Raw genomic sequence first — 22978 nt, 5'->3', positions numbered from 1 at the left:
CAAGCATGGGAGGGAGGGATAGGGAGAGAATGGGGTGGGGATTGGGTGGGGGCTGACTGGGAAAAGTGTGCATGTATGTCTACAAAAGTATGTATCCTACTATGATGTATGAATACAGTGCACCAATAAAAAAAAAAAACTGACATACTTCCCTGTGTCTTTTTACCAATAATTGAAAGATATAAGAAATCAATTATAAGAAGAGCTGGAGAAACCACATAAACATGTGGATACTGAAAACTACACTTATTTTTATTTATTTATTTATTTTTGCTGTACTGGGAATGGAACTCAGGGGCATTCTACCTGCAAGCTATACCCCAGCCAAACATTTTTTATTTTTGAAACAGGGTCTCACTGAGTTTCATAGGGCCTCACTAAGTAGCTGAGGCTGGCTTCTAACCTGTGTAATTCTCCTGTCTCAGCCTCCCAAATGCTGAGATTACAAGCACGGACCACCATGCCCAGCTCTAAACACTACACTTCTAAATGGGTCATAAAAGAAGTAATGGGTGAAATAAAGAATATTCTTACAAATAAATGAAAATAGATATACAATATATCAAAACATCTGAAGCTCTTTGAAGGCAGAAGTAAGGGGAAATTTTTTTTTTTTTTGGTGGTACTGGGGTTCCTGGAAGCCCTTCTACCTCCAGGCTACACTCCCAGACCTATTTTTACATTTTTATTTGGAAACAGGGTCTCCTAAGCCAGCACGCGGGGCTGGCTTCGAACCTGCGCGATCCTTCTGTTTCTGCCTCCCAAGCGCGGGGATTACAAGCGTGCGCCACCACGCCCGGCATAAGGGGAAAATTTATAGCACTGAGTGCTCACATAAGATAAACAGAAAATCATCTAATAAATAACCTAATGACACACCTAAAAGCCCTTGAAAAACAGAAACTATCTAAAACCAAATCCAATAGAAGACAGGAAGTTATTAAAATCAGAGCATAAATGAATGAAGTAGAGAATAAAAAAAAACAACAGAAAATCAACAAACCCAAAAGTTTGTTTCTCAAAAAAAATTGAAAAAACAGATAAACCACTAGCCAACCTAACTAAAAAAAGAGAATCAAATCAAATTATGAAGATAACAGAAGTAAAAGGAGATATCACTACTGTCGGTGTAGAAATCCAGAGGATTATCAGGAAATACTTTGAAAAACTATATCCAACAAAATGGAAAATCTGGAGGAAATTGACTTTCTACATAAATGCAACCTTCCTAAACCGAGGCAAGAAGATATAGAAAATTTAAACAAACCAATAGCAATCAAAGAGATTAAAACAGCAATAAAGAACTTGCCATCAAAGAAAGGCTCAGGACCATATGCTTTCCTAAGTGAATTTTATAAAATCCTTTATAGAAGAGCTAATCTCGATACATCTCAATCTATTTCATTCAAAAGAAAAATATGGGACTTTCCCAAATACATTCTATGAAGACATCACATTAATACCCACACCAAATAAAGAAAGTTCAAGGAAGAAAACCTATAGTCCTATATATTTGATGAACTTGGATGCAAAAGTGCTAAACAAAACACTAGCAACATGCATTCAAAACCACATCAAGAAAATGATACATTGTGACTGGGTAAGGTTCATTCAAGGGATGCAAGGCTGACTCAACATACAAAAATCAATCCATGTAATCCATCATATAAACAGAACCAAAGACAAAAATCACATGATCATTTCAATATATGATGAAAAAGCATTTGATAAAAACCAATATCCATTTATGCTAAAAGCACTCTAGAGAATTGGAATAGAAGAAATTTACCAAAATATCATAAAGGCAGTCTACAATAAGCCCACAGCCAACATCATATTAAATGGGGAAAACTTTGAGAATTTCCCCTAAAAACAGGAACAAGACAATATTGTCTATTATCCCAACTTCTTTTCAATATAGTACTTCAAACTTTAGCCAGAGCAATAAGGCAAGAAAAGGAAATCAAAGGAGTACAAATAGGAAAAGAAGAACTCAAACTTTCACTATGTTTGGATGACATGATACTATGCTTAGAAGACCCAACAAGCTCAGCCAAAAAGCTTATAGAACTTATCAACAAATTTAGCAAAGTGTCTGGATACAAAATCAATCTTAACAAACCAGAAAGAAGTTTTTCTGTACACCAACTAGAAAGCCACTGAAAAAGACATTCAGAAAACAATTTCACTCAGGATTTCCCACACACAAAAACTACAATGCTTAGGAATAAACTTAACCAAGGAGGTAAAATACCTGTACAAAGAAAATTATAATAAATGAAAAAAAGAAACTGAAGATCTTAGAAGATAGAAAGATCTTCCATGTTCATGGATAGGCAGAATAAATATCATCAAAATAGCCATAATTCCAAAAATGATCTACAGATTCAACGCAATACCCATTAAAAAAAAGTTACGGTGGAATTAATGCATTGCTAAATAAGCCAATGTTGAGTAAAGTTGTTACTAATAGACCTTCTCTAACTTATAACAATAAAAGTCCTTCAGGTTGGAATAAAAAAAAAAAAGAAATCGGATGCTTTCCCTATATGTGAAAGCTAAGGAGAAATGGGTCATAGGAGGAACTCTAGATGAAAAAGGAAATCCTGTAGCAGAACAAACAAGACAACCTAAATGAGGAGATGGGAGGGGGAAAGAAGGAAATTCTCTAAAACACACAATGTACTTACACATATTGAAGTCAATTGCTAAGCCAAGCATGGGAAGGAGGGATGGGGAGAGAATGGTGTGGGGATTGGGTAGGGGCTAAATCGGTGATGTGTACATATATGTCCACACAAGATTTTTTACCCCAATATGATGTATGAATATAATGCAACAATAAATTTTTTTAATTACCAAGATCATTCCTCACAGACATAGAAAAATCAGTCCTTAAGTTCATTTAGAACAACAAAAACCCCAGAGTAGACAAAGGAATTTTCAGCAACAAAATCAGTGCAGGAGGAAACACAATACCTGACTTTATACTACAAAGAAATTTTAATAAAAATAACATGGAATTGGAAAAAAAACCAAATTCATAGCCCAATGGAGCAGAATAGAAGACTCAGACCAAATCCACACACTTACAGCCAATTAATTTTTTACAAAGGAGCCAAAAACATGCAATGAAAATAAAAGCCTCTTCAACAAATGGTGTTGTCAAAACTGGTTAAACATATGCAGATAAGTGGAAATAAACCCCACTTTGTCACCCTGTACAAGAGTCAATTGAAGATTGATCAGAGTTGGAAATTAGACCAGAGACCTTGAGGCTACTTGAGGAGAGCATAAGTCCAACACTACAACACATATACACAGATAAAATCTTTCTCAACAAGACCCCAAAGGCAAAAGGAACTAAAAGAAGAATCAATACATGGGTTTGCATGAAAATGTAGAGCTTCTGTACAGCAAAGGAAACTGTCAAAAACCTCAATTGAGAGCCAACAGAATGGGAGATTTTTGCCACCTCCTCCTCTGATAGAGGACTAAATCCTAGAATATACAGAGAAAACAAGAAACTCAGCACTTAGAAAACAAATAACCCAATAATAAAAGGGGCAAGTGAATTGAATAGACACTTCACAAAAGAAGAAATTCAAATGGCCAATAAATGCATGAAAAAATGCTCAACATCACTGGCAATCAGAGAGATGCAAACCCTGAGATTTCAACTAACTCCAAATAAAATGGCTATCATTCATAACCCAAACAACAACTAATGCTGGCGAGGATTTTGAGAAGTGGGAACTCTAAAATATTGTTGGTGGGACTGCAAATTAGTGTAATCACTTTGTAAAACAGCATGGAGGATTCTCAGAAAAATGGAAATGAATTTACCATTTGATCTAACAAATACCACTTCTTTGGTATTCCAAAAGAAAGGAAACCAAACTACCAATCTAATGCATGCACATCTATGTTCATAGCTGCACAATTCACCATTGCCAAACTATGGAACCAGCCAAGATGTCCATCAACAGATGGATGTATTACAAAACTGTGTGATACTTACACAATGTGATTTTACTCAGCCATAAAGAAAAACACAATTACATCATTTACAGGGGAATGAATGGAACTGGAGGACATTATGCTAAGTGAGAGATTAGTCAGTCACAAAAAATAAGAAATTGGATGCTTTCCCTAATATGCTAAGCTAGGGTGGAATGGGTAAGAGGAGGAACTCTAGATAAAAAAGATCCTATAGAGGAACAAATAAGGCAACCTAACTGGGGATGGGATGGGGGAAGATAAAAACTCTCTAAAGTACACAATGTACTTAATAAACATATCAAAGTCAGTGACTAAGCCAAGCATGGGAAGATGAATAGGGTGTGAATCTGGTAAGGGCTAATTGAGTGATGTGTGCATGTATGTCTCCACTAGTCTTTTATCCTATTAAGATGTATGACTATAGTGCACCAATAAAAATTAAAAAGTAAAGAAAATAAACCCATTTTAAGTGTATAGTTCAATACATTTTGACTCTATAATAATGAAGATATAAAACACTATCATCATCCCAAAAGTTCCATGGTTCTCACCTGCAGTCAACTTAATTTCCTCACCTCCAGCCCCAGGCAACCAATTTCCTGCTTTGTCTCAATAAGATTTGGATTATTTAAGAATTTCATATAAATGGAATCATAAACCAGTCAGTATTTTATAACTTATTTTATTTACCAATATTATTTTGAAACTCATGTTGTTTCAGGTATCAGTGTCTGAATTATTTATTTATTTATTTATTTATTTATTTATTTCCCAGGGGGCATTCTACCTCCAAGTTATATCCCCAATCCTATTTTTATTCTTTACTTTGAAACAGGGTCTCACAGAGTTGCAAAGAGCCTCACTAAGTAGTAGATGCAGTTGTCCTGGAACCATGATCCTTAGGTCTCAGACGATCACAAGCATGTACCACCAAGCCTGGGTGATTTATTTTTTAATAGTACTTCTTTGTATGTGTATTCTACAGTATATCTATTTGCCTGTTTTGATTTTACTATGCTTTTTGTCTATTCTTAATAAAATTGTTTTTTAAACATACACGAGTATATATTTATTTGGAGTCATATTTTTATTTCATATAAATGGAATTATATACCAGTCAGTATTCATTCCAGGTATTCAATAAAATACTTGGCATAAAACTATTGGTATGTATGGTAAATGCATGTTTAATCTTATATGCCAAGACATCCTGCTGCCTCGGCATCTATGTGTTGAGAACCCCCACTCCACATAGTAAAATCGGCAAGGACGCCCCGAGAAGGAGGTATTGTCTCTGGCCAAAGTACCCCCCACTTTTAGATACCCTTCACTATTATTTCTTTTAACTTTCTACACGAATTGCTCCAGTGATGTGAAATTAGGACTATAAAAAGAAACTGAGTCCGTGGAGATAAACTTTCTAATAATTTGTTTAAACGTCCTTGGCTCTGCTCAACAATAATGAGAGACTGGCCAGAATTCAGGTACTGTGATAAGCACCCCAGCTGCAGCAATCACAAATTGCCTCCGACCTTCATCGTTAACTCTGGCAAATCCTGCCAAGAGACAGAGAAAAACTTTGTGTGTGACCTTAAAGAAACAACTTAGCTGCCCGAATACAATAGACCCAAAGAAAAAGACTATTAACTTTTACCTCAGTGTAAGCACTCCAGGAGATAGAAAAAAAAATGGCCACATAGTTAGAAATGAATATGACAGAATAAAGGACAGACATTCTAAATATATATATATATGTATGAAGGAAAAGAAATACCGTAAGAGTGGGAGGAGCATTTTTGCATGAGGAAGAGCTTATCATAAGAAAGTCCCAACTGGGAAAGAAAGGAATTAGAAAGTTAGAAGCAGGTTGCAGAGAGTTTGTGACAGGGAAGTGGATTCTTTTAATAGGCTTGTTGTTTAAAAAAGAGTGCTCAGCAGTTAAGGAAATACATCTGACAATTAGAACTAAGAACCTTGTGGAGTTATTTGTGATATTTTGTCTACCAAACTGTGTTGTGAGTATGCTTAAGCTTTCAGATTTAAAAAGATGCCAACACTGAATCACCACATCTCCCCGCACTCGCTATATGAACTGAGCCCAAAAGATGGAAAGTTCCAGGAAGGGTTAAAAGAAGATTCCCCTGAGAAGTTCCCAAGCCTTGACTATTCCTGTCTATTCTGGGAGGCTGCCACCTGCAACTGCTTATCTGCAAGACCTTGGAGAGAAACAGAAGTTAATTCTTCGAGGGCCAACAGCCAGCTAAAAGACCGCCCCCGTTTCTCTTAACTTTACTGGTGAAGTGTATAAATTTCTTGGGTTTTTGTAATAAAGTGTCATTGGCTCAAGAAGCCTTTGTCCACTCCAGGTTCCTTTTCCAAAGCGTCGTAACTAAAAACTTAAGGAATTCATAGAGGGGAAAAGAACCACTGCAGATAAGGATCTGCAGAATGCCGCCTGCCTTTTGACCCATCTTTCTGAGGCCCCCGACCGCTAGTGGACTTGCCCCCCACAGGACTGAACCCGCCGGTAACACTTATATGAAATGTCAAAATTATTTTCATTTCCATACTATATAAAAGATCCATTTGTTCCAGATCTTCAAAAACATTTCAAATAATTAGACTTTCACATTTTAGATATTCTAGTGAGTATGTATATTTATTTCATTGTGGGTTAAACTTCCATTTTCTTCACAACTAGTGCTTTTTAACATTTTTTTCATTTGGTTATTCATATATTTTTAAAATGTGTATTTTAATACATTTACTATTTTTATTGGGTTATCTTATTAAATTATAGGTGTTTTATGTATTTTGAATACTAATACTTTTTCAGTTATAGGTTTTATGAATGTTTCCTCCCAGTGTGTCATTTGTCTTTTCATTTTCTTAGCACTGTCTTTTCAATAACCATCACTTTAAATACTGATAAAGCCCATTGGATAGTGAAGTGAGTAAGGATAGATTTATTTTCTTACTTAAATGTTGAATGTATCTGGAAGACTTTTTGCATTTTATGTTGGTTTATTGGTACATATGATTTAAATGGAATTTTGGGTTTCATGGTGGCATATTCATACATGCATATAACATAAATTGACATGTTTTACTTCCCAGTACTTTCACTTACCTAACCCACACTCCTGATCCTCTTATTCTACACTAATGGTATCCTGTCTCTTTAATTATCTCCTTTTAATTTTTCCCCTCTAGCTGCCACATGTGAGAAAATACATACCATATTTGTCTTTCTGAGTCTGGTTTATTTCATTTAACATAGTAATTTTATAAATTTAGTTGTGGGGAATATTGTAGCACACAAAACTGTGTAGGAACTTTGCTACAAAGCTATTCCTGCTGTAGATAATCTCTAGATAGGTAACTTGATGCTAAATCATAATATTAATCAGAAGTAAAGAGCCTGGCATGGTGGCACATGCTTGTAATCCCAGCATTTGGGAAGCTGAACCCAGAGGATTGCGGTTTGTGAACAGCCTCAGCTACTTAGTGAGGCACTCCACAGCTTAGTGAGAGTCTGTTTCAAAATAAAAAATAAAAAATAGGGCAGGGTGTGTATCTTGGAGGTCAAAACTCCTGGGTTCCATCCCCAAACCTACAAAAAAAGGAATAGAAATTCAAATAGCACTAAGATATTGTTTTACTTTATTTTTGCAAAATCTAGAAAGGCAGATGTTAGTAAATTTTTCTAACTATATGGTAAAAGGAAAATATCATACACTGCTGATTTAGAATACTATGTGGGACAGCCCATCTGGAGAGAATCTGACTTTAATTAGCAAAATTATTAAATGTATATTTATTAGTATGCATTTTCCAGGATCTTGTCCCAAAGAAACTTTCACATAAACCTAATTGTAAACCTTTGGATGAGATTTGGGAGTTGGTGGCTAGGTGTCCATCACTAGGGGGATGAGTAAATATAATACAGTGATATTATTCAGATTAGAACACAGAGCTGGGTTTACTTACAACAAAATTAATAATCTTTAAAAGTTAGCATAAATTAAAAATAAAACAAAATGGGTTCTATTGTATAGCATCTTTTATATAAATTAACACTCAAACATATTGCATGATTTATAAGGACACATACATATGCAAGGAAAAAAGGAGTAAACTTCAGGAATAATAACAGTAACAATGCAAATAAGACAGGAGGACTTAAACTGACCAAAATAATGAAAATTCGCAGTAAACTGAGAAATATGATTAACTCAAGACTTTACTTTTGAGTTTAAAATAATATAATGAAAAAAAAATTTTTGCTGTTTCAAGTGAAGAGTAGGTTGTACTCCAATAAATGCAGCATGGTCCCAGTTTTTAAGCATATACATATGCATAGCAAAGAATTGTAAAGCAAAGCACAAATACATTAATAGTGGTTCTCAGAACAGGGACATGGCTAGTAAAAGAAAGAGTGGATTTATCACTCTTGCTTCTTTCTTATTGTTCCAAATTCTTCCTAGTAAGAATGTATAACATTGTTAATGAAAGTGATAACTGCTTTTCATTTTAATCAAATACTTAAAATCATATCTAAGACAACTAAGCAAAGAAGAATATATTCATGTGTCTATAGGTTAAACCTATGGAGATTCATTATTTATTTGAGTCATTTACCTATTTCTAAATTGTATTGTTTGCTTTTATTGTTGCTAATTTTTAGGATTTCATTTTGGAATATTAATATACCTTTGGATATAGCATTTGGAAATATTTTATCCCATTCTATCAGTAACTTTTAACTCTGTTTACATTGTACAATTTTTTTATTTTTAGGAAGTTTGTTTATTCTTTTGTTACCTGTGCCTTTGAAATCATATCCAGGAAATCATTACCATTTTCAATGTTGTGAAGTATTATGACCCAGGTTTTCTTCTAAAAGTTTATAATCTTAAGATTTACACTTAGGTCTTTTATCTATTTTGAGTTAATATTTGTATATGGTGTTAGGTAAGGGTCCAACTTTATTCTTTTTCATGTAATTATTATTTTTCAACAATATTTAGTGAAAAGATTATTATTTCCTTCACCAAATGTTCTTGGAAAATTTGTCAAAAATGACTTGACCATATATGGAAGAACTAAAACAATTATGATATCTAACAAAATGATTTTACTTTAGCATAATCATCATTATTCCATTTTAGTGATTAAAACCCGGTCTAGATTGCATAGCAGTAATAATCCACAGAAACATAGTCTGGAAGAACAGAAGAACATCTGTCCTAAGATGGTCAAGACAACCCGTGTCATTGATACAACAACTATTTTGCTTGTTGAAGGAGGTAATTGTTCAAATGCAGCCCTTTTGTGCTTTGAGAATGAAAATTAATATGATGGACATAGATTCTTTTTTTTAACAAGAGTCCAAAATATGTTTCTAAAGCTGAAGTAAAACTAAAGTCTTAAACCATTAAGAAGTAACTAGTAATATAATGCATTAATTAAAAGTGAAAGCTGAACACCAAATAACAGACTATGGTGAGTATGAGAAAAATAATTCTAGTGTGTGAAAATAGAACTAGGAGGAGTCTTTGAACTACAAAAAATAATATGAAGGTACATGAAAACATCATGGCATAATAATAATGATTTTGAATTGTGAATTATAAGATATGATTTTAATTCAGTTAAGCATGCCACTGCAGGAAGGATAGAACAGAAACTTTTAAATATTTCAGAGTCAGAACATCTATTCATTTTCTTCTACCAGGAGCCATTTGTACAGCTGATGTTGAATTTACTGCTATTTACTGAGGGAGCAGCAGCTGTATACATTTCTATTCAATTTTAAACAGAGAATTATGAATAATTAAATTAGCAAGTCATATCAACTTTATTTTATTTATTTTATTTTTATTTTTTTGGTGGTACTGGGGTTCCTGGAAGCCCTTCTACCTCCGGTATACACTCCCACGGGCTACACTCCCAGACCTATTTTTTAACATTTTTATGTGGAAACAGAGTCTCTTAAGCCAGCGAGGCTGGCTCCGAACCAGCGCGATCCTCCTGTCTCTGCCTCCCAAGTGCGGGGATTACAAGCGTGCGCCACCATGCCCGGCAAGTCATACCAATTTTCAAACTTGAGTTTAAAAAATAATTTTATAAGTCTATGAATTAAGATTTTTCTTCTTTTTTTAAAAAAAAACTTTAAAAAATATTTTATTAGTGCATTGTAGTTATACATCTTAATGTGGTACAAAATGGTAGAGGCATACATTCACACATTTCCCTCTTCCCCCTTCTATCCCTCTCAGTTAGGTTGCCTTATTTGCTCAACTATAGTTTCGCCTTCCTCGTCTAGAGTTTCTCTATGACCATTTTTCTCTCCAGCTTTCACTTTATTGGTTTTGAACTGAGTGTGTTGTTCTGAGTGTGTTGTTCACTTCTATAATTGTCCAACATGAATCTTATGCTTATTAGTTCTAAAAGTATTTCCTATGGAGTTAAAATTTTTCCACTTGTTAAATTCTGAATAATTTGGTTCATTTACAAATAGGCCATTCTCTGCCTTGTTTTATTATTTTAAGTGTGATTGTCTGTACCATGCCCATGTGAATCAGAATCATGAGTGTGTGTATTGAAAAAACATATTCTTAAAACATAGTCCTCTCAGGTTTTAGATTTAGAGTCTAAAGATAACTAAAACTATCTCAATTTGTTTATTATTGCTCTGTGGATATAAATATCCTTACTCCCATTCTTAAAGAAGAGGGCTGTTCTAAATTAATCAAATCCAAAGTGATGATGGGTAGAGATACCTCGTATAGTAAAAGTGCTAGGGAAATTGGATTTGACCTCTCCATAATATGTTTCTGTATTTGTGTAGCTTGCCTAGAATCTGGTTGCAATGCTTTGGAGCTGAAACTAATTGAATCATTCTCAGCTTCTCTACTCACCAGCACAAGGAAATATGGAGCAGGAGGTAACATTTATTGGTGTTTTGTCCAGGCAGTGTATATTGATGTGCTCAGGTCAATACTAGTGCAGGATTCTGAATGGGAAGTTCCTGAAACTAGGGTCTGGTCTAGGTTTGATTTGAACTTTGGTGGATGGCATCAATTCAAGAGAGTTTAATTGAGCAGACTTTGAGTGAGAGCCAGTTGGAAGCTGGGCTTCACTTTGGGGATTCAGGACCCTCCTTAGGTATTCCTTTGCAGTGTGAGACAACCAATTATCCTAGGTAAGAGATGTCACTGTGGATCCCCATTCTATCCATGCCCATGAAAATGGCCATCTAATGATCTGTCCCTGAGTGTGCACCCATCCACCCATTCAATTTTCTGACTCACTTGGCTGGTTATGGGAACCACAAAAATCAAAGGGAATTAACCTAACATGAACCATGCTCTACTGTCTACTTTTCCCATGTCTCTGACATAAACCCTCTTGGGTTTAATTATCTTTGACTGTATCATTCATGTTGTGGCAAGTAGAACCCAGGTCATTCAATAGGTGCTGGTTGGTACCATGTGGTGATCATTTTCTAAAATATCCTACATTCCTGCCACAGAAAATTTTCTAGCATGATCTCTTTTAGGGGGCTCCTCGCTCATCTCTCATCACACAAGTTAAAAAACACAGAGCCCTTTTCAACCACCAGCTCCTGTTACAGCCTCTGATTCAGCAAAATTCTAACTGTATTTCTTCTATTTAGAAGTTCCTGGCTGCAAAGCAGTTTTCCCATTCCTTACACTTTGAGCTTTGGAGAAGTGGGAAATGCAACTTTCCTCCACTCCACCATCTTTTTTTTTTTTTTAGAAAATCCATTCCTATTTATTCTTGAAGAACATTGCATTGTATAGAAATACCATGTAATTTTTTTCATTTGAGTTATTCCCACTTTTTGGGTATTTTGATTAATGCTGCTATGAATTTTCAGGTTTTTAATAGACATTTATTTTTATTTCTCTTTGGTAGATACTTAGGAGTGGAATTGCCTGATTTTCTGAGAAGTTTTGCTTTTATAGATTCTGACAAGCCAGACGTGGTGGCACTAGTCTGTACCTGAGAGGCTAAGACAGGAGTACAGGTTGAAGGCCAGCCTCAGCAACTTAGCCAGGTCCTCAGTAACTTAATGAGACCTGATTAAAAAATAAAAATAAAATAATGCTATGGGTGTGGCTTGGAGGAAAAATTCCCCTGGGTTTAATCCCTAGTAGCGCATACACACATGCTCATACACACACACACACACACACACACACACACACACACACACACGACAAGCTTTATTCCAAAGTAATTGCACCAATTCACATTTTCACTATAAATGTATGAGTGTTTTAATTTCTGCATGCCCTCACCAAAAGTATAGGTGAGTTTGGACATGGCTGCATATGACTACAATTCTTTCTACTTGAGAGGCTGAAACATGAGGATCACAAGTTCATGGCCAGCCTGAGCAAATTAATAGATTCTGTCTCTAAATAAAATAAGAGAAAAATTAGTGGGATATTTCTCAATGGTAAAATACCTCTGGGTTCAAACGCTAGTAACAAAAACAAAATAAAAAAGACAGAAAAAAGAAAAAGGGAATATTTTTTAAAATCTTAGTTTAGCCATTCCAGTGGGTATAAAATGGTATCTCATGGATTTGATCTGCATTTCCTTAAAGACTAAATTACTTTGAGTATCTTCTCATGTAATGTTTGGCTATTTGCTTATCTCCCTTAGGAAAAGTTTAATTCAGATTCCTTTGCTTAATTTTATTTTTTTAACTTTAATATTTATTGGAGCATTGTAGTCATACATAAGATGTTCTCCCTAATATGCAAAAGCTAGTAAGAAAAAGGGTCATAGAAGAAACACTAGACAAAGAAGGAGAATCCATAAGTGAGCAAATAAGGCATCCTTTGCTTGTGTTAAAATTGAGTTATTTACTTTTTTATTTTGGAAAGGCTTTTTTATCTGAAATATATATATATCATACATATATATTTATATTTATTAATATATATTTAATATATATACTATATAATATATATATATTATATATTTTTATCTGATATGTATTTTTTTTTCAGATTTTATATAATAGCTCCCATCATTTTTTTTGGTGGTACTGGGGATGGAACCCTTCTACCTCTGGGCTACACACCAGACCTATTTTATATTTTATTTGTCAACAGGGTCTCTTAAGCCATCAAGGATAACTTCGAACCTGCTCAATCCTCCTGTCTTTGCCTCCCAAGCACAGGGATTACATGCATGCACCACCATGCCTGGCAATAGCTCCCATCATTGTAAAAAATGTTCTCTGACCATTTGCAATTAGTAGTTTAATTGTGTTTATATAATGCAGAATACTGAAATGCATGTACCAATATAATAAGGATAAATTTTGTGGTCAGACTTAAAATTTGCAAAGTACTGATATTATATAGACCACATAGGCAGTCAATTAATATGAAGATGACTAATTGAATACCATAGATTTAGAAAATTAAAATCACTTTGTTAAATAGTTCATGAATCAGATAATAAATAATAATGTTACTTAGAAATGCCAATGTGCAATGAAAATGCATATAAAACTCATTGGACATAGCTCAGGTAGTACATTCAGAGACATGAATAGTCTGTCAAGTTCTATAAGGAGAGTGATCTAAAAAATAAAAAGCTAAGAATAAGGTAGAAATAAAATACTAAATATCCTGAAATAAAGTTGAAAGAATAAGGATAAACAAAGGAATATACAAATTAAGTAAACATGCAGATGAGAGAATGAATAAGACAAAAAATCATCTATGAAATTAAAATTGATGAACTTTTGGTTGAATTGATCAAGAAAAATAAAGAGTACACAATGATAATGAAAAAGATACAATGAGCCAGGCATTGTGGCACACCCTTGTAATCCCAGCATTTGCAAGTTCAGAAAAAGGTCTCTGAATACATCAGCCCCTAGGCACTGAAATAGCAGACATGTTTTTCATGTTTCCATAAGTATCACCTGTCATGGCCATATCACAGATGATGGCTATAAAATAAATATCACATGAAGTTAAAAAGAGCTTTAGAGGCAGAATGCATTGCCAAAACCTAATAACTAGTGCAAGTGAAATATTTTGTGGTATAGAGATGAAACTAATAACAGTAATTACAGACAAACACTGCAGCACTTAGGGAGTAAGATTCCATTTGCACTGAGGATTAAGGCCTCTAATTTTATAGTTGGTAATTTTGTAGCTGCACATGACTCTTTTATGAAACCAAGTAGCAATATTTAATGTTTCAGAATCAAATTTATTTGTCTCTCTTCTAGAGTGAAATACACTTGCAATTTTTCTTTGCTGGAGTTTTCTTGCGCTTCTCAGTGAATATCCATAAACAAGTCAAATAAATGCACAAGGTTACTTAAGTGACAGATTATCACCATTGGTTTTACATTATCATGGAAACTTTTAGAATCATTAAAAGTATCTGTGATTACTTGCCAGAAATTTTGATATAATTATTTCATGGTAAAATTTGGGTGTCAATAATTAAAAAATGGTCACAGGGAATTCTACCAGGATTGAGAATCATTGCTCTAGAGCTAGATTTCCACATCCAAGAGACACATAGTGAAACTATATCTATATATTGGTGTGATCTATCTGTACAGCACAGTTCTACTATTTGTTGCAAATGTAATTCCCAGTTACTGACTATCCTTGGAGAGTGTCTCCAAGTAACCGCCATTTCATTATTATATTTCAGCTTTCAATGGGTTGTGTTGTAGCCTATGCGGCATGAACTACCAGAGACTAAAGTAAAAAGAAGAAGATGCAGGTTCTTTAAATCACCAGGAAAATAACAATAATATTCATGTGAGTTCATTTTGTTCCAACTCATATTTAATATTGGGAGAAATTGCCTTCTGGTGGATATAGTATCAGCACTGTAGGCAAACTGCCTGATTTCTGTTTACAGCTTAGCCGCTAATTAGCTCTATGTATTGTGATAAATTACTCTTTCAAGTCCCTGGATTTCTTATCTTAAAAATAGTGTTAGTAGGAATTTATGGTGTAAAAACAAGAGATGTGACTTCTAACAAATACTATGATAGATATTTTATACTAGGTGAACACTATAAATGAAAGTTTCAGTGAAGATAATGAGAAGGGTTACAGTTACAAGGAATCTGTAGATCCTGGATGTGGAAGAACTATTATACTCTTCCTGGGTGATCTCATTGACTTCAGATAAAAAGTTATCACTTGTATATAGATGCTCCTAAAGCAGTACTTGGAGCCTTAAATTCAAGTTACATACTTACAAGTTTCTTTGATTCATCCTCACCTGGTGAGGCTACTAGAACATTGATTTCACCATGAATAAACTAACATTTTTTTCTCTGCCATACCCAAATCTACTCCTTTCTGTCTCTTCTCAATGTTGAATTATTACCATCTACCTCAGAAAAACCTTCTACTATGATTCACACCTCTTAAATTTACAGATTTCCTATTTCTATTTTCCATTTTGCCTTTAAATGTTATTTAAATCCTTTCTATGTCATATTCTCTCTCTCTTTCTTCTCTCTCTCTCTCTCTCTCTCTCTCTCTCTCTCTCTCTCTCTCTCCCCGTGTGTGTGTGTGTGTGTGTGTGTGTGTGTGTGTGTGTCCACATCGTGTTGGGGGATTGAACCCAGTGTCTCACACTTGTAGGCAAGTACTCTAAAACAGATCACATCCTTAAAACTCCCTCATGTCATTCATAGTGTGTCTACCTTATGCTAGGCTAGGATAGTACACAGCACAGTGAAAAGAGTGTGAAGTTTATTACTTTTAAAATTCTCATGTAAAATCTACCTCTAATAGCCAGGGAAACACATTCTTAATTCTCCCACAGAGAATTCAGGCTATAGTACCTTATTCTAGCTCTGCTACTTGATTTCTGTGTTGCCTTTGCAAAGTTATTGAACTGTTAATCCTGAATTTACTCATCTCTAAAGGTTATCCTAATTTCTACACTGAGTGGAACAGCCATTTAATGGAGACAGTAGACATTCATGTAACAGGAACCTCCTTTAAATCCTGTAACACATGCCATCTGATTTTCAAAGAAATATCATTTGATAGCCAGAGGAAAATGTAAAATAATTTTATTCCCTAATAACACCTCTTGAGGCATGTTAATGTGAAGCGAACTTATAATTCATAGTACTATATTTTAAAATACCCTTCCATTTCTTAATTCCCTTTAATATTTCTGTATTAGAGTCTTTCCCATATTGAAATGATCTCTCCAGTACCATGTCTGATTCAATATAAATAAAAATAAGCAAGACAAAGCCATATTTTCACCTCTTTGCCTTCTTATATATCATGCACTCATCTCTTCCAGAAAACAAGGTTCCCTAGGTTTCAATAAAGGAAAAGAGAAGAGCAAATGGCTGTGATTTGGGGTGGAAAGAGAGGATGAAAAGAAACCAGGGATGCAAATGCAAGGATGTGTTTTTCCTGGAGGCTATGCTAGCCTGTAAAACATCAGAAGTCAGTAAAGCATATTGTGCCACAGATTTTATCATTCAAGTCTCTATGACTATAATTTTCACATCTAATACAACTGTCTCCTAATCTGATCCGCATCCCCTTCCTCTTCTTTTCTATCACCAATCCATATTCCATATTGTCACTGGAGTAATTTTGCTGAAGAAAATATCTCAACATAGCAATATTACTCTGCCAACCAAAAGACAGGTTCCCCATTAAATATAAGATAAAGTCCAAAGCTCTTAGAACATCTCTAGGGAGAAGCATAATCCTCCATCTCCTGTTTTTCTGCCACTTCTTAAATTCTCTAATTTCATTTTTGTTCCTCTATTCCATCCACCATTCATCAGAGTGCTAATTGATGAGAACATATTGTCCTCTTTCAGGTCCCAATGAGTCTGCACATGTTTCCTGACTGGAAGATCATTCTTTTTCTTTGTGTGCATGCTTATATTTCTATACTGGAACACAAAGGCATAAGGCTTTTTTTTCTTATTATTGACAGCAACATCTACCTCTGGAATTGTGGATAATGAATTTACTAGATGACATGTTAGTTATCAAGAGTCTTCATGGCCTAAGTCATACAGATCTCCTAAAGTAGATCAAGGAGTAGACATATCTCTTATCTTTGCCTTCCAGTTCTGTGATCTTTCCACTATATCATGTTGCTTTCCAAGTGCCAGATACTTTGTCAGGCATTAATGATAAAATATTCTGGACTGGGTCACTTTAATGAAAGCCCTTTAGAAATCCCAATGGCCTACCTGACTTGATTTGTAACTAGAGCTTTCTTTTTTATTTTTATTTTTATTTTATTTTGTTACTGGGAATGGAATCCATGGGCATTTTACCTCCGAGTTACACCCTCTGCCCTATTTTTTATTCTTTATTTTGAAACAGGGTCTCACTGAGTTAAAAAAGGGCCTCAGTAAGTAGCTGAGGTTGTCTCCAACCACGATACTCCGATTTTATCCTCCCAAATCCTGGGATTACAAGTGTGCACCACCACAGTCTGCTGTAACTAGAGCTTTCTGATGTTCCTTAGTGACATTAGGTAGCAGATCTCTAATGCTGTGTCATGTTTTCCTGTAACTGTGTCTCACTTTATTAGACCACAAAATTAATCAACTGAGACACAGTTTCTGATTTTTTTAAACTGCTGGTTACATGCATGCCTTGCCATGACTACTGAAAATGAATCTATAATTAGAATATCCTTTTTTGGCAAGGGAAGAACTGGAATGAACTTGCACAGCCTTGGGGATGGGAGCAGATGAAGCCCCAGATGTAGCAGAAAGTTCCAATTTACTGCCACTCTGCTGATTATATGCTTGTATATTTCCTGATAGAGTGAAAAGCTGTCGAAGCTATAAAACAAATAGAAGTCAGATACGATAGCTGAAAGTGGGGGTTTTGTAATCTCAGAAAGTATGATATTTGTATCCCTTGGGAATAAGAGAATAAGGTGATGTTTTCATTTTGAAGTCTTCTTATTTCAAAGTGAAGAGGCAAATGTGTCTGATACTACATCTGCACCAGAAATCAGCTCTATGAATAAAGATACTATAGACAATATCACAGTATTTGGAACATCTGTATGTATGCTTACCATGCTTATAGCTTAAATAGTGCTATTATAAGCTATATTTAATTTTATCTAGTGATCTAATGTAGCACATGTCTGTAATCCCAGTACATGGGAGGCTGAGAAAGGAGAATCATAGATTTTAGCTTAGTACATAATAACTTAGTGAGACCCTGTTTCAAAATTAAAAAAATAATAAAGTTGGGCTGGGGATATAGTTCAGATGTAGAATTCCCTTTGTTTAAATCACATGCATGTTCACACACATACACACACACTCACACATAAATAAATACAAGTAAATGCATTTAATTAAAACTTGAACAATCACAACATTTAGAATCTGCCTTATATTTGCAGTTTTACAATACAAATTATGACAATAATATATATGAAGACATAATATGGAAATGAAACTTAACAGAAGGGAATAAAGGAAGGGTATAACTAAAAAGTTTGAAAAAAAGATAAAATATAATTTTAAAACAGTGGTTTTATTATTGTTATATGAAAAAAGAAAAATGGACACCAAGTGCTGTATGCATGTATATCACTAAAACTCTGAACTACATTAAGATGCAAAATTATAATAAACCAATTAAAGTAAATTAAAATGAAAATTGAAAATTTTATTAAACAATCACTTGAAAACAAGAAACAAAACCTGAAAATGTTATCAGGAAGAGGGAGGTAGTTCAGTGACTGAGGAATGATTTGATACAAAATAGGGCTGAGTTCAAAGAGAAGGGAGGCTGCTGGGAAGTAAGCTCTGTGACCTGATGACCTGCCACATGCAGGACAGAAACAACCTGCAAGGATGGGTTTGGATTTAAAACTGTTATTTTAGTTAATTGCAGCTCTATTCGTATGTCTTAATAGTCACTGCATATATTGCTGTTTAGAAAAATAAAAAAGGCAAAGAACACAAAAATATTGTGGTGCATGTAGTCTGAACTCCCTGATATGGAGGACACAAGCAACAACAACCTAGACTTTGGTGGAGGGTGTGCATGAATTTGGGACCTGATTTATAATGTTGAGCAATGAAGATAACCCCAGGGTTTCCTGCCACCAGGAGTCTATGAGAGTTTTAGTAGTTGTGATAGAGTATTCTGGGTGCCTAGGGAATTCACATGAAACCTGTTTTCTGAAGAAATTCACGTAAGTGACAGGGGAATATCAATTTATACCAGAAATTGAACTATTTATAAACTCCCAAAAGGCATTTAGATTTAAGAATGGCTTCAGTAATACATGAATTAATTTTTTATTTAGTGGTACTGGAGTGGAACCCAGAGGCTTTCTACCTCCGGGCTATACTCCGAGACCTATTTTATAATTTTTTATTAGGAAACAGGGTCTCACTAAGTTGCTGAGAGCCTCACTAAGTAGCTGAGGCTGGCTTCAAACCTGTGTGATCCTCCTGTCTCAGCTTCCCAAGAGCAGGGATTACAAACGTGCACCACCACGCTCGGCTCATGAATTAATTTTTAAAGAAATCTAAGAAGTGGAAAGTACTTTGTAGACCTGGTTTAAAAATCTGATAAATAATATAGTTATTCTCTTTTTCTTTTGGTTAGGTTGGCCAGGGGTTTATCAATTCTATTAATCTTTTCAAAGAACCAACTTTTTGTTTTATTGATTCTTTGAATTGTTTTTTTTTTGTTGTTGTTGTTGTTGTTGTTGTTCTCTATTTCATTTCTTTCTGCTCTAATTTTAATGATTTCTTGCCTTCTGCTGGCTTTGGGAATAGACTTTTGCAGTCTTTCTAGGTCTTTGAGATGTGTCATTAGGTTTTTTACTTGGTGAAACTGTCTTTCTTATGTGGGCACTCAATGCAATAAACTTTCCTCTTAAAACTGCCTTCATAGCGTCCCATAGATTTAGGTAGGTTGTATCTCTGTTTTCATTTGTTTCCATAAATTTCTTTATTTCTTCCCTAATTTCTGCACTTATGCATACATCATTCAATAGTGTATCATTCAATCTCCATGTATTTGAATAATTTCTTTTGAGTTTTCTGTTATTGATTTCTAATTTTATTCCATTATGATCTGAAAAGATGCAAGGAATTATTTTACATTTTTTGAATTTGCTGGCACTTTCTTTGTGTCCCAGGATGTGATCTATTTTGGAGAAGGTTCCATGGGCTGCTGAGAAGAATGTATTCTGTAGTTCTTTGCTGAAATATTCTGTAAATGTCTATTAGGTCTTTGGTTTATGGTTTTCTTTAGTTCTAAAGTGTCGTTACTCATCTTTTGCCTTGAAGATCGATCCAGTGGTGTGAGAGGCATTAAAGTCTCCCAGAATTATTGTGTTTGGGCGCGGGGCAGCTGCAGCAGCTGAGAAGGTGCTTGCTCAGGGCTGGTGCCAGAAGGGGTGCGGGGTGAGCAGAGCCCAAGCCTCCTCCGGCCCCCGGGCTAGCTTACCGGCTCAGCTCACTGGTAGCCTGGGTCCCCGAAGGAATTTTCCTCTTGGTGTAAGTCAGGTCCCCGGACTCAGGTTTGGGCACCCAGCCCGTGCCAGCACCGGCAGCTGCGCTATGGTTGCAGTTTGTCTGATACTTGACCTTTTTTTTTTTTTTTACTTCCGCAATTCTGGGTTTCTGGATATCTTCCCCTGAGGCTCCTGGATCAGTTTTGGCTTCTGAGATGTATTTATTTTGTTTGTTAAGACACTGCTTTCTCAGTAGTTGAACTTTATTTATTTCAACTACTGAGAAGTGCTGTGTCCCACAGTCGACATTTTTAATTGAATCAGACATTTTCTAAACTGCAATTTGCTAATATGAAAACTTTAAAAAATACATGTAATAGAGCTACAGTTGCATAAACAAATGATAAAATTCTGAGTGGCTTCCCTCTGTGAATTTACAATTCAGTACTTCCATTTAACTACCACATCCACATTTCTTCAAGAATATTATCTCTCTTATTTTAATTATCTCTTTCAAGTTCAAATAGGATAATTCAACATCCATGCAGACAGTACCTGGAGCAAAGTGGGGACACATCCCTGCTGAGTGCTCTGTCATAACTGGAAAGAGTAATATTTTACTGAATACAATTTTTATAAAGTCACACCTGGACTAATAAACTGGAAGAATTACATGAAGGAATGTCAGGCACAGGGTAACTTGGCTTTCTTAAAACATTTCAGCTGCTTAACAAACCCCCTGTGAATGAGTGGACACAGTGGGGGCTTCATGAATCATCAGATGAATTCTACATGTAACAGTTTTGTATATAGTTTCAGGCTAAAAATTTTTTACAATTAAAATTGTTCATAAGTAAGAGGGATCACTGGAAAAATCCTAGACATTTGTGACTCCTACTGTTGAGGTTAAAATTACTGACAGGTAAACCAAGAAAGCATAATTCAAATCCTCCCTTTTCTAGTATCATTCCTCACTGTTAATAATTTTAGTGGTTTCAGGCTTAATATAAAATAAAATAAAAATTGTCTCATCGCTTATATTGTCAAAGAGAAGATCCCATTGGAAAAGCTTTCAAAATAATTAATTCAATTCCAAGTTAAATAGAATCTAAGAACCAATTCTCTTTCATTTTCTTTGATTATTTATTAGTTTTGTTTTTGTTTTAGATCATGTTGCTGACCATGTTTAGGGTTCAAAAGTTATTCTTGGATTAGGTTTGTTAATTTTTTTTTCACAAGTACTCTTCTCAGAATCTGCTCATTGTTTTCTGTTATGAAGAAAGACTTTAGTATTTTACCTATTCCCTATTTTCTGTACCTGAAATTTTACTTACTTCTGGAGAAGACACTATATTCCTCTTATTTAGAAATACTTTATTCCTCTTATTTTATATTTTGTGTATTCTTTCAGGACATAAATTTTTCCAAATTTCCTCAGGACATAACATAAAAATTATGTTTCTCAGCAGACCCTTCTATAACAACCATACCCTCTTTTATAATTTTCAATTTCCAGTTTTCTACTTCTTAGCGAGATTACTTAAGCTGTCAAATAATAATGGAACAAAAAGATGGGCATGGTGCCGGGTCTGGTGGCGCATGCTTGTAATCCCCACGCTTGGAAGGCTAAGACTGGAGGATTGCACAGTTTCCAAGCCAGCCTCAGCTACTTAGTCAGACCCTGTTTCCAAATAAAATATAAAATAGGTCTGGGAGTATATCATGGAGGCAGAAAGCCTCTGGGTTTCACCCCCAGTACCACGGAAAAAAAAAAAAAAAAAAAAAAAAAAAAGATGGGCATGGTGGTGCATGCTTGTAGTTCCAGTAATTAGAAAGCAGAGACAAGAGAATCACAGGTTTAAGACCAGCCTCAGAAACTTAGTGAGCATTTCAGCAACTTAGTGAGACACAGTTTAAAAAAATAATAAAACAAAAGCCGGGCATGGTGGTGCACACTTGTAATCCCAGTGCTTGGGAGGCTGAGACAGGAGGATCGCGCAAGTTCGAAGCCAGCCTCAGCTACTTAGTGAGGCTCTCTGCAAGTTAGTGAGACCCAGTTTCCAAATAAAATATAAAATAGGTCTGGGAGTATAGCCCAGAGGAAGAAAAGCCCTTGGGTTCCACCCCTCAGTACCACACAAAAAATAATAGAACAAAGATATAGGTCATACATTAATTATTCACTATCCTCTAAACTCTCCTTTTTTTTTTTTTTTTTTTTTGGTGGTGCTGGGGTTTCTGGAAACCCTTCTACTTCCGAGATACACTCCCAGACCTATTGTTATACTTTTTTATTTGGAAACAGGGTCTCTTAAGCCAGTGCAGCTGGCTTCAAACCTGTGTGATCCTCCTGTCTCTGTGTCCCAAGTGCAGGGATTACAAGTGTGTGCCACCACGCCTGGCCCATTTTAAGTTTTCATATCTTTATTATGTTTAATTATCAAAT

Source organism: Muscardinus avellanarius, assembly GCF_963383645.1.
Source record: "Muscardinus avellanarius genome assembly, chromosome: X".
NCBI classification, from domain to species: domain Eukaryota; kingdom Metazoa; phylum Chordata; class Mammalia; order Rodentia; family Gliridae; genus Muscardinus; species Muscardinus avellanarius.
This window is presented reverse-complemented; position numbering follows the sequence as displayed.